Below are 17,611 nucleotides of genomic sequence, written 5' to 3' on the forward strand. Positions count from 1 at the left end.
ATGGTCTTGGGGTTTCATATGACTTGAGTGAATAAATTTAAAATAATTCAGTGGGGCACCTTGAGATGAGGGATTATCAAAGTATATACATTCTCAGCCCTTAGTGGAATCATGGTTATATTTTCTCATGGAAGCTGTTTTGAAGCTCCTCCCAGTCCTGCTAGAGGACCACCTTAACTTTGCCTAGAATAGAAGTAATTTAAAAGGAGCTTCCTCTGGTCTACTTTGCACCTCTTTTACTAAAACCCACCTGTGATGATGATGAGAGACACTGACATCTCTACTTGTGTTCTTCATTGTACCCCTTATAATGCTTTGTCTCTCTTCCCCCTCCCCCTTTAAACTTTTTTTTTAGGTTTTTGCAAGGCAATGGGATTTAGTGACTTACCTGCACAAGGTCACACAGCTAGATAGTTATTAAATATCCGAGGCTGTATTTGAACTCAGCTCCTTCTGACTCCAGGACTGGTGTACTATTTACCTAGCTGCCCCAACTTTTTTTGTTTTGTTTGAGGTAACTGGTGTTAAATGTGACCAGGGTCGTACAATTAGTAAGTGTCTGTAGTTAAATTTGAACTCAGGTTCATTCTTCTGACTTCCAAGGCTGGTGCTTTTTCCATTGCCCCACCTCCAGCTTTTTACCTCATCCCTTATTATTCTTTTCTCTCCTCTCTCATAGATGCCTTTGGAAAACCTGCAGAACTTTTGATCTCTCCCTCCCTCCCTTCCTTCCTTCCCTCCCAAAGCAATGGGGTTAAGTGACTTGTCTAAGTTAAATATTAAGTGTCTGAGTTCAGATTTGAACTCAGGTCCTCCTGACTCCAGGGCTGGTGCTCTATCCACTCTGCCTCCTAGTTGCCCCACTTCCATTTCTTCTTAAACTTTTCAACCATATATGGTCTGGATTGTATTATTATTCAACTTAAACTTCTTTTTTCCAAAATAACTTTTTAATTGCCAAAATCAATGATCTTTTTCTCAATCCTCCTTTACTATGATCAATTCTGAAATAGTAGTAGCACAGAAGTGTTTCATTATGTCTTATATCATTTGTTTCTTGTAATAAACCCATGTGGTAACTGCTGTGATGGTGAAACTGAGGGTGAGGGAAACTGACTTGTACAAGGGTCACCTTGTGAGGGTTGGAAGCAAAAATGAAGATGTTTTACCCACCTTAGATCAAATCAAATGAGAAAACATTTAAAGTGCCTTGAAAAATCTTAACAATGCTACAGAAATATTTGAGTCTTGTTTTCTCTGAAGCATTTGGTGTTGTTGACCACTCTCTTTTCTTGGATAACTTTCCTTTTTGGGTCTTTGTGGCAGTACTATTGCTTATCCTCCTGCACATTTTTGAATGCCACTTAGATTTCTTGACTTCCAAGGTCCCTCTTCTCTTTATTTTCTGTCATCTGAATAGCTCCCTTGGGTTCAGTTATTATCTCTATTCCAGGAATTCCCAGAACTATTTAACCAGCCCTTTCTGTTGACCTGCTGTACCTCCTCACTAACTGCATATTAGATTTCCTTAGGGATTTCAGCCTAAACATACATACATACATACATACATATATATATATGTGTGTGTGTGTGTGTATATATATATATATATATTCCACCCCACCCCCATCCATCTTTCTACTAAACTCCTTATCATCTTTCTAGCCACCTTAAATTTGCAACTTGAGAGACACTCTCAATTCTGTCCTGTCTCCATATCCAATTTGTTGGTCAAGTCTCGAGCATTCTACCTCCACCATTTCTTATCCATCTCTGTCTCTCTAGCCATTAAACTAGTTCAGGACCTCATCTTTTACACGTACTATCTTGCAAGTCACCTCCTAATTGGTTTACTGACCCAGTTTGGGTCATATTATTCCATATTATTGCTCATTAATCTTTGATGTCTATCTGTTGCCTTCTGTGACCAAATCCAGATTTTGGGGGGCTTGTAAACCCTTAACTCCACTTCCAACCTAATGTTTTTAGGTATATTACTTTTGTGCACTTTTGAAATCAGCTAGACTGGTTTTGATGTTTCTCACACATGACCTTTCCTCAGACTGTCCCCCGTGCTTGGAAGGCTTTTGTTTTCATGCTGGCTTCTTAGAGTCCTTTTCTCCCTTCTGAACTCTTCTGGTCAAGTGGCATCTCTGGCTGTCAGAACTGGATTCATTCTTCCCTCCAGCAGTAAGTGCCTCTGCACCACCCTGTCTGTATTTTTTGTGTATTTGGTAGAGTGGAAGATCGGTATTCTCCCAAGGAGCAGGATTCATTGCCTTTTTTTAATTTTTTTTTTTTTTAGGTTTTTGCAAGGCAGATGGGGTTAAGTGACTTGCCCAAAGCTACACAGCTAGGTAATTATTAAGTGTCTGAGGCCAGATTTGAACTCCTACTCCTGACTTCAGGGCCAGTGCTCTATCCAGTGTGCCACCTAAGCTGCCCCAATTAATTACCTTTTGATCTTGTTTCCCTAGGCCTAATCCAGTGCCCAGCATATAAAAGATATGGTAGAAAAATGGTAGTTGTGGAAAATGGAAGGTAGAATTTTTTTATTGGACTAATTTCCTTGCAGATCTTGAACTCCAGTTCCCTATGAAGCCATTTTTCTTGGGAGAGAAAACAGGTTAATATTGAGATTCTTTTTATTGTTGACATTTCCTAGTCTTTGCTTGTCCTCTTGCTTCAAATGACATAAAAGGATCTTTTATAGAATACTTATGGGAAATTTCAACTTACAGGATTTTTGACTTTTTGTTTCTGTTGTTTTTTAAAATGTGATTTTTCCAGTGATACACATTTCTTTCTTCTGCTCCCTAAGAGAACCCTCCCTTTGTGAAAAAGAGGATAGTTAAGCTAAATAATTGAATACCTTGTTTATATTTTTTAATTCTCTATACCTTGGTCCACTTCCCCTCTGTTAAGAGATGAGATATGCAACAAATTTAGTCTTCTGCATGATTGCAGGTATAGCTAACTATTATAGAAGATACTAGAAAAGTACATTAGCTTACTAATCCATTTTGTTGATGATGGGGAAGAGATTTAAGCAAAACTTCTAAGGTCATCAAAATACACCCATCAAAAATTGAACCAGGAAATTTAAACTTCATAGTTGATCACCCCAAATTGTTGGTTAGTGTGTATAATCTTCTGCTTCTGTTCACTTGACTTGGCATTAGTTCATGCTCAGCATTATTTCATGCAAACCTTTCCATGCTCTTCTGAAGTCCCCGTCCCTTATGATTTCTTATAGAACAATAGTGTTCTTTATAGTCATATACCATAATTTGTTCAGCCATTCCCTAATTAATGGGCATCCCCTTAATCTCCTGTTCTTTGCCACTATGAAAAGAGCTGCTTTAAATATTTTTGTACATTTCAGGGTTTTTTTAAATCATTTTTGTGATCTCCAGAAAGGTTGGATCATGAACATTTAATTCATCAAAACGTTTTTAGGAAGCAGCTAGGTGGCAAAGTGGATAAAGGACCTGCCCTAGAGTCAGGAGTACCTGATTTCAAATCTGACTTCAGACACTACAATTACCTAGTGCAGTGACCCTTGGGCAAGTCACTTAACCCCATTGCCTTGCCAAACAAAACAACTTTTTTATAATATTACAGTATAAATTGTCCTTTGATTCACCTTTATTCTATATCAGTTCATAAAATCTTAGTTATTCTGAAACCCAATACAATGGTATTTCATGTAATTCACATACTATAATTCTTTCTTCAATTGATGGGGACATACAGTCCTAATTTCCAATTCTTGAGCATTATAGAAAGATATTTTTGTATATCTTTTTGGGTTTCTGGGAGCATAAGAATAGTAATGGTGGTTGTTGTCCTTTATTCCTTGGCAAGGAGAATGATGATGGCATTGCTGGGTCAAATCATATGTACAGTTTAACTTGGGCATGATTCCAGATTGTCCTCTGGCAGGCTCATGCCAGTTCTTAAATACAACAGTGATTTAGTGTCTTTTCCTCATTCTGCCAGTCTTCCTGTTTCTTCACATCCTTTGATCATTTATCAGTTGGGGAAAGTTTCTTTAGTACAAATTTCAATAAGTTCTTCAACTTATCCTTGAGGAAGAAGTGGAAGCAAGGAGAAAAGTGTATTGATCTGGACCTTATTATTATTATCAGTGACTAGAAAAGTTGAGGTGATAGTGCTCTTAGGTTGGTAACTCACAAATTACTAGGAGGAAACCAGAAGCACTTGAGATAATTTTCTTTCCCCTGAGGTCATAGAGTATGAGGTACATAGAGTATGCATGAAGAAAACAAGGACATACAGGCACTACTCAATAATATGAATTTCTTTTATACACACTACAATCAATTCTGTGATTATTATCCACATTTGGATTTAAAAAAAACTGAATCTAGTCCTCAATGTGCCTTGTCAAATTCCATATACTGTGCTTGATCTCATTCATTGCCTTTTTGGTGCTTACCTTCCTTTTCCTTTTTCTGAAAATTCTTTGTTCCTTTATTCTCCTATAGACAGGATATGCTCCTCTCCCTATCCTTTACTTTTTAATATAAATTTTATTTTGATTTCCATTGTAAGTTCAGGCTTTCAAATTACGATAGCAAATTAAAAAGCAAACAATCTAAAACCCTGTGTGTAGTCCATAGGTGAACTGTCATCAGAGGTAAGGTAATTGGTTTTTTTTAACACTTCTAGAAGAAAAATCTAGAAATCTTCAAAGGAAAAGGGATGTCAGATAGCAGATTCATGGATGTCCCAACAGAGCTAAATTAAAATGTATTGGTAAGGGGTGGCTAGGTGGTGCAGTGGATAGAGCACCAGCCCTGGAGTCAGGAGTACCTGAGTTCAAATCCAACCTTGGACCCTTAATAATTACCTAGTTGTGTGAATGGGCAAGTAACTTAACCCTATTGCCTTGGGGGAAAAAAAACCCCAAAAATGTATTGGTAAATGTTCAACAAAATAAAAATAGAATACAACATAGATAACGATAATTTGTGGTTTTACAAGTCTGAGGTTTGCTACGAACATCTGCTGTACCATCAAACTCAATAGAAAAGGGGTTACTAAACTTTTAGTTTGTGTATTGTCTTAGAAAACCACATATTAACATTATGTTATTTTGTATATTTGATTTTTTAAATTGCTAAGGAAATGCTGCCAGTCACAATGACTTCTCAGTATTTGACACCTTTGGTTTACAGTGGCAGATGCTATAGAAAGGTCACCTCACAGACCAAACAAATGGTGAGCCTTCCATTTGTATGATGAAGTAGAAGTAACATTTGTAGTGTATTTTCTGGGAATTAGGACTAGATTCAGTTTTTTAAAATCTAAAAGTGGATAATAATCACAGAATTGTAGTATGTATATAAGAAATTCATATTATTTTGAGTAGTGCCTGTATTGTCCTTGTTGCATTTTGTCCATTATTGTATGTATAAAATAAATTTGTTCTTATATTGTTAGAAATTCTTTGGTTTTAAAGAAAAAAGTTTTCTTAGTTCTTTGCCATATATTTCATGTATCCATATTTCTTTGATTTCTTTGTTTTTAGTTAATGATGGTCCATTCTTAACATTGTTGGTGTTTGACAATTACAATAAAAGTCTTTCACTTTAATATTTAAAAAATAATCACTTTTATAAAAATGTTATTTATTGGTTAATTTATAGCTGTATTTTCTACCTCTCCTCATTCCTCATTAGCTATCAGTTGAAATGATTCTATGGTTGGATCTTTGTTAATTGAGCCAGAATCCTGATAGTCTTTGATATTCATTCTCCGTGATGATTTTTTTGAGTTGTTATAGTTTTATGTTTTCTTAGCTTATAGAATTTCAATGTCACTAACTTTGGTGAAACATGTCCACAGTTTTTCTAGCTGTAGGGAATCCTATATCACAGGTCTTATTACAAAACCTTTAATAATTTGGAGTTTTTGTTGAACCTTGCTGAAATCAGATTTTCAAATTCCTTGGCTTAGATTAGACTGCATCTTTGAAAAACAAATTAGTGGATTTCCTTGCTAAATCACTGTAAATGATATTTGAAAAGTTATGAAGGTAGAAAACTTAAGGACTGCTGGACATTTGACAAGAAAGGAGAAAAAACTATCTGCAGATAATATTGTAGAGAGCTCAACCTTGATTCCTAGTAGAATTACAAAATATTATTAGAAATGGTGAGCAAATAAAAAGGAGAGGGGGTGGCTAGGTGGCACAGTGGATAGAGCACCAGCCCTAGAGTCAGGAGTATCTGAGTTCAAATCCGGTCTCAGACATTTAATAATTACCTGGCTGTGTGGCCTTGGGCAAGCCCATTTGTCTTGCAAAAACCTAAAAAAATAAAATACAATACAATACAATAAAATAAAAAAGGAGAGAACTTATGGAAAAAATCAAGTCATGCCCAAATGACCTTCACTCTGTTTTTGACAGGCTTACTAAAGTCATTTAGAGAATGCTGCAGATAGTTTGCTTATATTTTCTGACTTTTTGGGGGGGGGGTTAAGTTATTTGCCCAAAGTCACACAGCTAGTAAATAACAAATGTCTGAGACCGGATTTGAATTCAGGTCCTCCTGACTCAAGGCAGGTGCTCTATCAATTGTGCCACCTAGCTGACCCTTGCTTATATTTTCAAAATATTTGATATTAGAACTTGTGTTATTCTTGTGGAAAAGCAGAACTTTGATCTGATGATACTGGTAGGTGAATTTGGAAATGGCCAGTCTCTGATTATTCATTAATATTTTCCTATCCACTTGGAAGGAGGGTTCCAATGAATGTCCCTAGAGACTTGACTGAGTTTGTGTCAGTGATTTTGATAATTGCAATAGCTGACTGTCCTCAAATCTGGAATTTGCTCATAACTAGGAGGGATTGCTAACACATTGGAATATTGACTTCCTTCCCTTCTTAACCCCGCTCCCCCCCCCCCCCCCCCCCCCCGTATTCTACAATGGATGACTGTTACCTTTCAAAAAGTTTTTACTAGGCTAGAACTTTGGACTAAGTCCTTTGGTTGACTGGTGAAGAGGAGACTAATGGGAGTGGGGGCAGAATGGGAACATTTATAGTAGTTGCTGTTTTTGTATATTGTCATCATTTCATTTGAATTTTCAGTTTTGTGGACACATCTCCATTTGTTGGAGAATTTTTCTCCTCCTCAAATTCCTATTAGGTGTAGTGTGCAATTCATTTGTTCTGTGGCATAGATATCAATACAGCATAGATACCAGTTCAAAGAATTAAACAAGTCAGGAAGTTTACATTTCACTTGGAATTATGTTAAACATGATTGTGCATATAACCAATATTAGATTATTTGCTGACATGACCAAAAAATCAGCATTGAAAACCCTTTACATGTAATTTGAAATACATGTGTGTATGTATATGTTACATGCACACACATAATGCATGCATGTTTATATATTCCATTAAGGAAAACATGTACATATACAAGTTGACACAATAAGGGGACTAGACTTGTGGTTTTACTTTATGAGGAAACTTCCTCTGTTAATGCTTATTACCGTCACCCCTATTTTATGCAGACTGCTTCCCTACTATTTACAACTATGTCCTCTTCTTCTCCTATCCTCTAAAAACCTTATCTCCCTATTGCCTGGTATTTCTTTTTCCTTTTATGGTAAAACTTTTAAGGATAGCTGCCTATAGTAGATGTCTTCACCTTCTGTATTCTTTTGAATTACAGTCCTGCTCCCAAACTAAATGGAAGCTACACTCACCACAATCAAATGGCCTTTTTCCATTTTCAGCCTTCTTGACCTTTCTACAACCTCTTTGTACTGTCAAATCACCCTTTTTTCCTTGGTTTTCATGATTCCACTTTTTCTTCTGGTTCATCTTTATTTGAATAGTGCTTTTTCAGTCTCTCTCTCTTTTTAAAGTTTTTGTTTATTTTGAATTTTACAATTTCCCCCCTAATCTTACCTCCCCCCCAAGGCAATTTGCCAGTCTCCACATTGTTTCCATGGTATACATTGATCCAAATTGAATGTGATGAGAGAGAAATCATATCCTTAAGGAAGAAACATAAAGTAAAAGAGATAGCAAGATCAGACAATAAGAGATAGCAAGATCAGACAATAAGAGATAGCAAGATCAGACAATAAGATACCAGTTTTTTTTTTCCTAAATTAAAGGTAATAGTTCTTGAATATTGTTCAAACTCCAAGGTTCTTTATCTGGATACACATGGTATTCTCCATTGTAGACAGCCCCAAATTGTCCCTGATTGTTGCACTGATGCAGTCAGCAAGTCCATTAAGCATGATCATTGTCCCCACGTTGCTGTTAGGGTGTACAGTGGTTTTCTGGTTCTGCTCATCTCACTCAGCATCAGTTCATGCAAATCCCTCCGGGCTTCCCTGAATTCCCATCTCTCCTGGTTTCTAATAGAACAATAGTGTTTCATGACATACACAGTTTGCTAAGCCATTCCCCACTTGAAGGACATTTACTTGATTTCCAATTCTTTGCCACCACAAACAGTTCTGCTATGAATATTTTTGTACAAGTGATGTTTTTACCCTTTTTCATGATCTTTTCAGGGTATATACCCAGTAGTGGTATTGCTTGGATTGAAGGGTATGCACATTTTTGTTGTCCTTTGGGCATAGTTCCAAATTGCTCTCCAGAAAGGTTGGATGAGTTCAAAGCTCCACCAACAATGTATTAATGTCCCAGATTTCCCATAACCCTTCCAACAATGTTCATTATCCTTTCTGGTCATATTGACCAGTCTGAGTCTCTCTCCTTTTTTAATCCAGGCTACTCCTGTTAATTGGATATTACTCAGGGCTCTGTCCTGGACCTTCTCTTCTTCTGTACTGGGCAATCTAATTTTTCAGTTATCATCTTTATGCTGATGATTTGAAGATCTTACTTAGTCCTAACTTCTCTGCTGACTGTTTCGAATCTCCAGCTGTTTATTGGACACCTTAAACTGGGTGTCACACAGACATCTGAAACACATCCAAATCTGAATACATGCTGTTTTTTTACCCCAAGTTCTCTCCTTTTCTTACTTTTTTCATTCTCCCCATCCTGTCCAGTCTGCTGAGGCTGGTTGATTTTAAATAAATAAAATATCTTCTCTGCCCCCTACCTGCCTCCTCCTAGACACCACAGGAGGCCCCCACTGTCTCAGGCCTGGACTGTTGCCTTAGCCTGGCCAGTGTGTGTTTCTCTGTTCCTGTCAACTCTTCTCAGCAGTTAGTTCTTGAGGAAGCACAGGGCTCACTGTAGCACTTCCTCATCTCCTGGTGACTCTGGCTCCTGCCACCACCTTGGCAGTGCGTGGATGTCTTATAGGTTCCACCAACTGGCCCCTTATACTGTGACCAGAGTATATATATTTTTGTTGTCCTTTGGGCATAGTTCCAAATTTCTCTCCAGAAAGGTTGGATGAGTTCACAGCTCCACCAACAATGCATCAGTGTCCCAGATTTCTCACAACCCTTCCAACAATGGGATTGAATGCCTTTCCTCTGTTGATCTCAAGTGCTTGGGAGCTCCTGGAAGGGCCTTCTGTCTTGGGCCATGGTTTGTGTTACCAGGGATTTATAGCATACTGCTTGAAATATCGGAGGGGCCTAATAAATGTTTGCCATCCAACTGCTTCCAACAGACAAGGGCAATTTTCACTTAGAATTTCCTCAAACATAGAGAAGTTTATAGTCGTCCTGGTTTGTTTTGGGGGTGGGGCATAGAGGAGTACATGGAGAGTGGAATATTCCCAATAAAACCTTTTCAGGTTTAATATTTTTAGTGAAATCCTCTCGCGATTAAGAAGTAGTAAGAAAAACAATCTGAAAATTTTTTTTAGTGTATTTATCACACACAGTGGTTTTCATTAAATCATCTTGGGTCAGATGGTAGCACAATAGAATCAACAGTTGACTTTTCAGGAAGGACCTCAGTTTCAGACTTTACCATGGGTACTTAATAACTGCCTTAGTTATTACTGTCTGCCTCAGTTTCCTTATCTGTAAGATGGGTATGATAATAGAAACCATCTATTCCCATGGTTATTGAGGGAATCAAATGAAAAAATAATTGTAAAGCACTTGGAATACCCTTATATGCTGTTCAAAACATAATCATTGGAGTCAGTGACATTTTTTCCTATCAGTTTTTGATAACTTAAATTGAAGGAAAGTATTTTCAATCTTCTGGTATTGTTTTAAAATTTTTGTGTCATAGTTTTTGATTTATATTTGTTTTTTTTCTGGTTTTCATGGTATCTATTTGGTAAGATTTATTCTTTCGTCTAAGCTACTTTCTTGAAAATCTAATTTTCCCATGATCTTTGCTTAGAGTTGTTATGGAGTTACTGTCTCCTTTTTTGAGCTTTTCTAGATATTCAATATTTATTGACATTTATTTTATTCCTATTTTCTGCTTTAGTTCCTGAATATTGAGACTTTGTGCCAGGACAATCTGATAAGCTTTGAATTATTCAATTCTTGAGTGATTGTCCTTCTTCCTGGATCACTTGTTGGGGTTAAACTTCCCTGAATCTAATCTTCTTCTCTCTCGACATCTCAGGATATATGGAGTATTAGGAACCTCTGAAGTTCAGCCTTACAAGTGAGTGCTGTCGTGTTGTGCCTGTCACTATTTAATGACTTTTGTCTTTTCCTGGGGCTTTCTGATAACTTTTCTACCTTTTCCTTTTCCTTCCATCTCACTTTTGAATCCCTTCCCCCTGCCTCCTTTCTTGGGAGACCCTCTCACTACTTTTAGAGTTCAGAACCTAAGCTATGGGTATCCCTGGTTCATCTCTGAGCCACACTATGATACCTAGTTGACTTCCTGCATGTTGGTTTCTGGTGGAAGAAATCACATGTTGTAGTTTCTCATTATTTTTTGACTAATCTGCACCGAATTTTAGGGTTTTGTTAGAGTAGGCACCTGCAAGCTAGATAGTCTGTTTACTGTTATGATGAGCTTATTGATCAGAAATCTCCACAAAATACTATGTATAGACATTGCTGCTTGTGTTGTATCTCTTTGGAAGAGGTAATTGATTTTTAAAAATGTTTTTCTAGTTTTCTTTTAGTTGCTTGTTCATTTTATAGCTTTGCTGGAGACATAAATTATTTTAAAGACTTTCTTTTAAGATGGGACTTTTAAGATGATTTTTTGCATGATTGAACATGTACACCATAACAAATAGCTTACTTGCCCTGGGGAGGGAGTTGAGGAAGAGAGAAAATTGGAATTTTCAGAGAATGAATGTTAAAATTTGTCTTTAATTGGAGAAAAATAATGGAAAAGATATTGTTTTTATTATTACCTTTTTAAATGAAATTTGTTATTTTGATTTCTGGGGGTGTATGATTTTTTTGGGGGGGAGGTCAGTGATCTGACCCATTTACTTCCACACTCATATGTATCCAAATACACATAAATAAACACATATTTGCATTGTGGTATGTTTAAATGTTTAATATATTTATTTTTCTGTATTCATTTGTAGTGTCCTAATTCATGGTCAGTTGTAATGGTTGTGAAGCTGACATATCTATTCAAATCCTTAACTTTATGTGTGCATCTATGTCTTATGTGCAAGTACACTAAAGTCTTTTTTACTTTTACTATCTATTCATAGGACTTGAAACCTAATTCTATAACTTGAAACACTCTACCTCTAAATTAAAAATTTTCTTTTCAGCATATAGATGGTATACTATTTGGCTCATATATTTTGAATTGATATTAATTCAATTTCTGTTATTTTTCAATATAATGTAGCTTCTTTTTTTATTTACTTTATGATTCTTTTTGTTGTTACTTACCCGAGATCATTTTTACCCTTGCCTTTTTTTTGACTTGGACTGAAACTTAATCAGTTTTGTTCTAGTTCCCTGTTTTCACTCCATTTTACTCTTATATTTTAAGTATGTTTCTTGTAAACAACTTTGTTAGACTCTGTTTTCTAATCTATTTGGGTATTCTTCCATTATATAAAAGAGTCATCCCATTTACATTCCCAAGTTATAGTCCTTATCATTCATTTCTTTTCATCCTATTTCTTTATAGTTTTCCTTCTTTTTGTTTTTCTCTGCCCTTGTTTTGAGAAGGGGGTAATGAGTGAATGTCAGTGCCCTAGGTTCGATAAAATCTTGCTTCTCTTTCTCTGTTCCTTTTCTTGAAGTGTATTTTGCTTAGGACCCCTTTATCTTATCCTTTCTATGCCTCTGTTGAGTTATATCTCTATATGCACCCAGCTCCGTGAGTATAGTCTACATATTTTGGGGAAAGTTTATGTAGGGTAGTGGAGTGAGAGGATACTGAACCTGAGTAATTCTGTCCTTATAATTATATATGGCAATTTATTACTTTTAGTTGAATGTCACCATTTTCTATCATTTTTATGAGTTTATCAAACTTTAACTTAAATGTATATTGGTAAGCATTAAGGCAGTGCTAGAGTTAAATTCCATAATCTAGATTTGAATTCCAGTCCTGTCACTTATATGATGACAAATACTCAGTATTTTCTGGACCTTCAAGTTTAATTTATGTGGTGAAGGACTTAAGACTAAATGACCCCTAAGGTTCCTTCTATTTCTAAATTGGTGATCCTACTGGCTTTAAGCCATAAATTTTTGAAGACAAGTTTAAAGTTAAGAGAATAGAATGGTGGATCAATGAAGTAGACTTAGGTGCAAAAGAGACAGCAGGAAAAGATTATAGTAACCTGCTGTTTGATAAACCCAGAGAGTCTAGCTTCTGGGATAAGAACTCTCTCTTTGATAAAAGCTATTGGATAAATTGAAAGTTAGCAGGGCAGAAACTTGGATTAGACCAACATCTCACACCCTATACCAAGATAAGATCAAAATGGGTGTGGGATTTAGACATAAAAGACAATATTATAAGCAAACTAGGAGATCAAGGAATAGTTTACCTGTTGGATCTATGGAAAGGGGAGCAGTTTATGACCAAGGAAGAAGAGATAGAGAACATCATTAAAAATAAACTGGATAATTTTGATTACATTAAATAAATAAAAAAAAAGAACTTTTGTATAAACAAAACCCCCTGTAACCAAGGTCAACAGAAAGGTAATAAATAGGGAAACAATTTTTACAACTAGTATTTCTGACAAAGGACTAAATTTCTAAAATTATATATATATATATATATATATATATATATATAGAGAGAGAGAGAGAGAGAGAGAGAGAGAGAGAGAGAATTGACAAGCCATTCCCCAATTGACAAATAGTCAAAGCATATGCAAAAGCAGTTTACAGATGAGGAAATCAAAACTATCCTTAGTCATGAAAAATTGCTCTAAATCTAATTACTGATGAGAGAAATGCAAATTTAAAACATCTCTGAGGTACCACCTCACAGCTCTCTCAGATTGGCCAATATGACCAGAAAGGACAATAATCAATGTTGGGAGGGATGTAGGAAATCTGGGACACTAATACTTTGTTGGTAGAACTGTGAACTCATCCAACCTTTCTGGAGAGTAATTTGGAATTTTACCCAAAGGCCAATAAAAATGTGCATATTCTTTGATCCAGCAATACCACTACTGGGTCTATACCCTGAAGAGATCATGAAAAAGGGTAAAAACATCACTTGTACAAAAATATTCACAGCAGCTCTGTGGTAGCAAAGAATTGGAAATTAAGGGGATGTCCATCAATTTGGGAATGGCTGAACAAATTGTGGCATAGTATGTTGTGGAACACTATTGTTCTATTAGAAACCAGGAGGGATGGAATTTTAGAGAAGCCTGGAAAGACTTGCATGAACTGATGCTGAGTGAGAGGAGCAGAGCCAGAAGAACAATATACATCCTAACAGCAACATGGGGGTGATGATCAACCTTAATGAATTTGCTTATTCCATCAATATAATAATCAAGGACAATTTTGATATATCTGTATCCAGAGAAAGAACTGTGGAGTTTAAACAGAGACCAAAGACTATTACCTTCATTTTTTTAAAAGTTATGTTATGTACTACATAATTTTGCTATCTCTAATATTTTATTTTTTCCTCAAGGATATAATTTTTCTCTCAACACATTCAATTTTGATCAATGTAGAGCATGGAAACAATGTGAAGAGGGAAGGGGAGGTGGGGGTAAAATGTGTAAAATTCAAAACCTTACCCAAAAAACTACTTTTGAATATAATTGGAAAACAAATAAAATGTTTGGGGGCAGCTAGGTGGTGTAGTGGATAAAGTACTGTCCCTGGAGTCAGGAGTACCTGGGTTCAAATGCAGTCTCAGACACTCATTAATTACCTAGCTGTGTGGCCTTGGGCAAGCCACTTTAACCCCATTTGCCTTACAAAAACCTAAAAAAAAAAGTTTGTACAATTAAAAAAAAGAAAAAGTTAAGAGAAGGGGAAGTCATTATAGCCATCTTTTGGTTGATTCTGATAATTCTTGGTTCCAAATAATGAATGACTTGATTTGTCAGGTGGTCTTAAAATTTCAATTAAAACTTAAAAATAGCAAAGATTAAAGTTGGTGGCATTTACAGTTGTTTTGCCTCTGCTGTAGTTGTGTGATCCTATACTTTCAGTTAGGGATCCTGTTAACGGCAAAATTACATTACCCTCTATTTTCATACAGTTTTAATTGTTGAGAAGTTTTTTACACTGAGTTGAAATCTGAGGCTTTGTAATTTCTGCCTCTTAGTCCTAGTTGCCTTCCTTAAATCTGAATGACTAATATAATCCCTCCTTCACATGACATTCCTTCAAGTATTTGAAGACAGCCATCATGTAATTTTTAAAGGTTTTTCTGCAAATCCTTTCAAGCTGTTTTTATGATCTTGATTTTTTTAGCACCTTAAACTTGCATTGTGTTCCTCTTAAAATGTGGCACTTTGAATTGAGCACAGTAATACTTTTCAGGTGTAGTAGCAAGCTTATGAAAAATTACAGTATCAAAGTAATAAAACTCAAAACTTCTAATTATAATTGTTTTCTGCCTTTTGTTCTAGACTGTGGACTTTTTTCCTTTTTTTGGTGGATCAAGTGCCCTCCATAGCTAATTGAAGGCTTTAGTTGATTGATAACTGTTTCTAGTTGAGACTGTGTGTGTGTGTAGACTTTGGGACATGAAGTTGGCAAAGAAAAGAGTGCACCTTTATTAGTATGACCCATCTTTCTTATTTCTTATTGGCACTTCTTACCTTTCCTCAGTATTTACTTTCTGAAGCAACACAGATCATTCCAGAGACCATATCTGGAAGACTTTCTCAGAACAGGCAGTTGTCTTCCTTTTTCTAAAGAATAAGAACATTGATTTGATCTTTATTTCAGTTCTTTGTGTCAGACTTCTTAGATAACTTTATGTGATCTTCACCAACTGTGGCCTTTCAGACCTAGTCTGTATAAATTGCTTATTGGAATAGTTTATTTGTGAACTTTAATTCTGTGGCATGAAGAGGAAAAATTACTAGAGTACTATTACAAGTTTTATTCTTGAACATAGGACTAAGAGCTGCAGAAGGGGGACCTCGGAGATTGGTTCATAGGAAAAATATCATGAATAATAGGGGAGAGGTAGTAGAACCATTTCTTGCTTGGTATGGTAGGTACTTGATAAGTGCTCAGTAAATATTGCTAAATAAACTTGAACTTTATAACTTCTTTATAAAAACAATAGTGTGTTGAAAGATGACTTGAAGAAATTTTAGTGTTAGATGCATTTTTGTGAATGTAGAGTTTTTCCAAAGCACTAGATTCTCCTTTTTTAGTTGACCTTCATAGTTTTCCAAGTTAGTTTCTGGTGTTTTAATGAACTGTTTTTCTTATCTATATTTTTGATTAACAAGTTTTTGTTCTTGTTAATTCAGTACTGGTTTTCACTCTGCTATTAAGCAGTTGAAATCTAATCTACTCTAAAGTGATAGGAGATTATAAAGAGAGATCACTTAATAATTTGATGCCTATTCCTTCTAAAGTAGCAGACTTTATCTCTCCTGTCCTGCTTAAGGATGATTTTTTTCTACATGAGTTGTTTTTTGGGGGGGCAGTATTTAGATTTAAACATATTGTTAACTAGAAAATCTGCTTATTTGTTGGCTATGGCAGTGTCAACTGAGGAAGGCTGGACAGAAAGCAGTCCCGGAAGGTGCCAGACTCTCAGGGGTGGCTACTCCTACCTGTCAGGGAGCAACTTACAATTGTTTTGATAGACCAAGGTTGCAGAAGTCCAACTAACAGGTAAAAATTAATGTAATTTGTCCTTAAGTGCTTAAAATACAGATTAGTTTCTAATTTTCAATTTTATATACTGATAGTAGTTTTGTTGGACCGATTTCAGAATTTTAGTAAAATATTAGATGCATTTCTAATGGATTCCATGTGCAAAATACATTAATAACTTTATTTTGAACAATACTAAGCTAATGAAATTTTCAATTTTTAAAGTGTTTTAAATAGATTTTTTTGATTGTTTTTGATGCTCACATTAAAAATATAAAAGGAATTTTAAAAACTTAAAATATTTGGTTGAAAGGATAGATCTTCAGAAGAGAAAGCCATTGTATATTTTGGGGGGGGACTTATATTTTTTTGTTTGACTTAGAAACAACAAATGATTTTTGTAAGCGCAAGTTGCTCTCATTAACTTTTCATGAGTTCTTATTAACTGAATGCCAGAGAGAGAATTAGGGTAGCTGTGAGGAATATAGGAGATGTTACCTCAGTTATTTAATATAGAGTAGGAGTGACCAAAAGATGCCTGACACCTAGGAATTTATAATTTATCTGTGGAGATATTGTTTTTATTAATTTCTTTATTTAATTAATTTCTTCTATTTAATAATAAGCTTCACTAACATTCTTTAATTTCTTCTGTTTAATTCACTAACATTTCTCCTCATCCCAGAGAGCAGTCCTTGCATGATATATAGTATTTTTCCAAGATGAAAAAGAAAAAATAGGGAAATAATCATAATGGAATACAATGTAAAACCGAAAATTTGTGCAATATATACCTCACTTGTAGATTTCCCATTGCCTGCAAAGGTTGAAATTGGGAGTGTCTTCTCAAATATCTTTTGAGCCATTATAAATATGCAGCTCACACTTTTGACTTTTTTTTTCTGGGAAGGGAGTACTTCTGCCCATTTACATTGTTGTTACTGTGTGGGGCAGCTAAGTGGTAAAGTAGATGGAGTGCTAGACCGGAAGTTAAGGAGTTTAAATCTAGCCTCAACCATTTATTAAACTATGAATCTGAACAAATCATTTAACTCTACTTACCTCAGTTTTGGAGAAGGAAATGGGAAAACCATTCTAGTATCTTTTCCGGGAAAAGTCCAGTAGGCTCACATACCTGAAAACCAACTGAACAAGCTTTACTTATTATAAACTTATTCCACTCCACATTAGTTTATGAAGATCTTTCCATGTTTTTGTATTCATCAATTTCTTTATAATAGAGTAATCCATTATATTTATCTACCAAAGATTGTTTAACCATTCCCCATTCCCAAGTTTGACAGGCATTTCTATCAGCCAGTTCTTTGCTGTCAGTGTTTTGGTGTATATTGGACATAGTGTTTATCAGTGATTTTTTAATTACTTTA

General features: G+C 35.5%; 1 protein-coding gene across 12 annotated transcripts in view; it reads left to right on the plus strand.

The window, feature by feature from the left end:
* The window catches only part of TRIP12 (thyroid hormone receptor interactor 12), a 155,366-nt gene that overhangs the window by 24,871 nt on the left and 112,884 nt on the right, over positions 1 to 17,611 (plus strand). For 5 of the 12 annotated variants that reach the window (XM_074191199.1, XM_074191201.1, XM_074191203.1 and 2 more), the window contains exon 1: positions 13,225 to 16,241. The exons of 1 other annotated variant lie outside the window; for it this stretch is intronic. The gene's annotated coding sequence lies outside the window, so the exon portion shown is untranslated. Of the gene's footprint in view, positions 1 to 6,975; positions 10,621 to 13,223; positions 16,242 to 17,611 lie in introns of those variants that run through there. 6 more of the 12 variants (XM_074191197.1, XM_074191196.1, XM_074191194.1 and 3 more) reach the window with 3 other exon arrangements.

This window comes from Macrotis lagotis, chromosome 6 (assembly GCF_037893015.1).
Source record: "Macrotis lagotis isolate mMagLag1 chromosome 6, bilby.v1.9.chrom.fasta, whole genome shotgun sequence".
Lineage (NCBI taxonomy): Eukaryota > Metazoa > Chordata > Mammalia > Peramelemorphia > Peramelidae > Macrotis > Macrotis lagotis.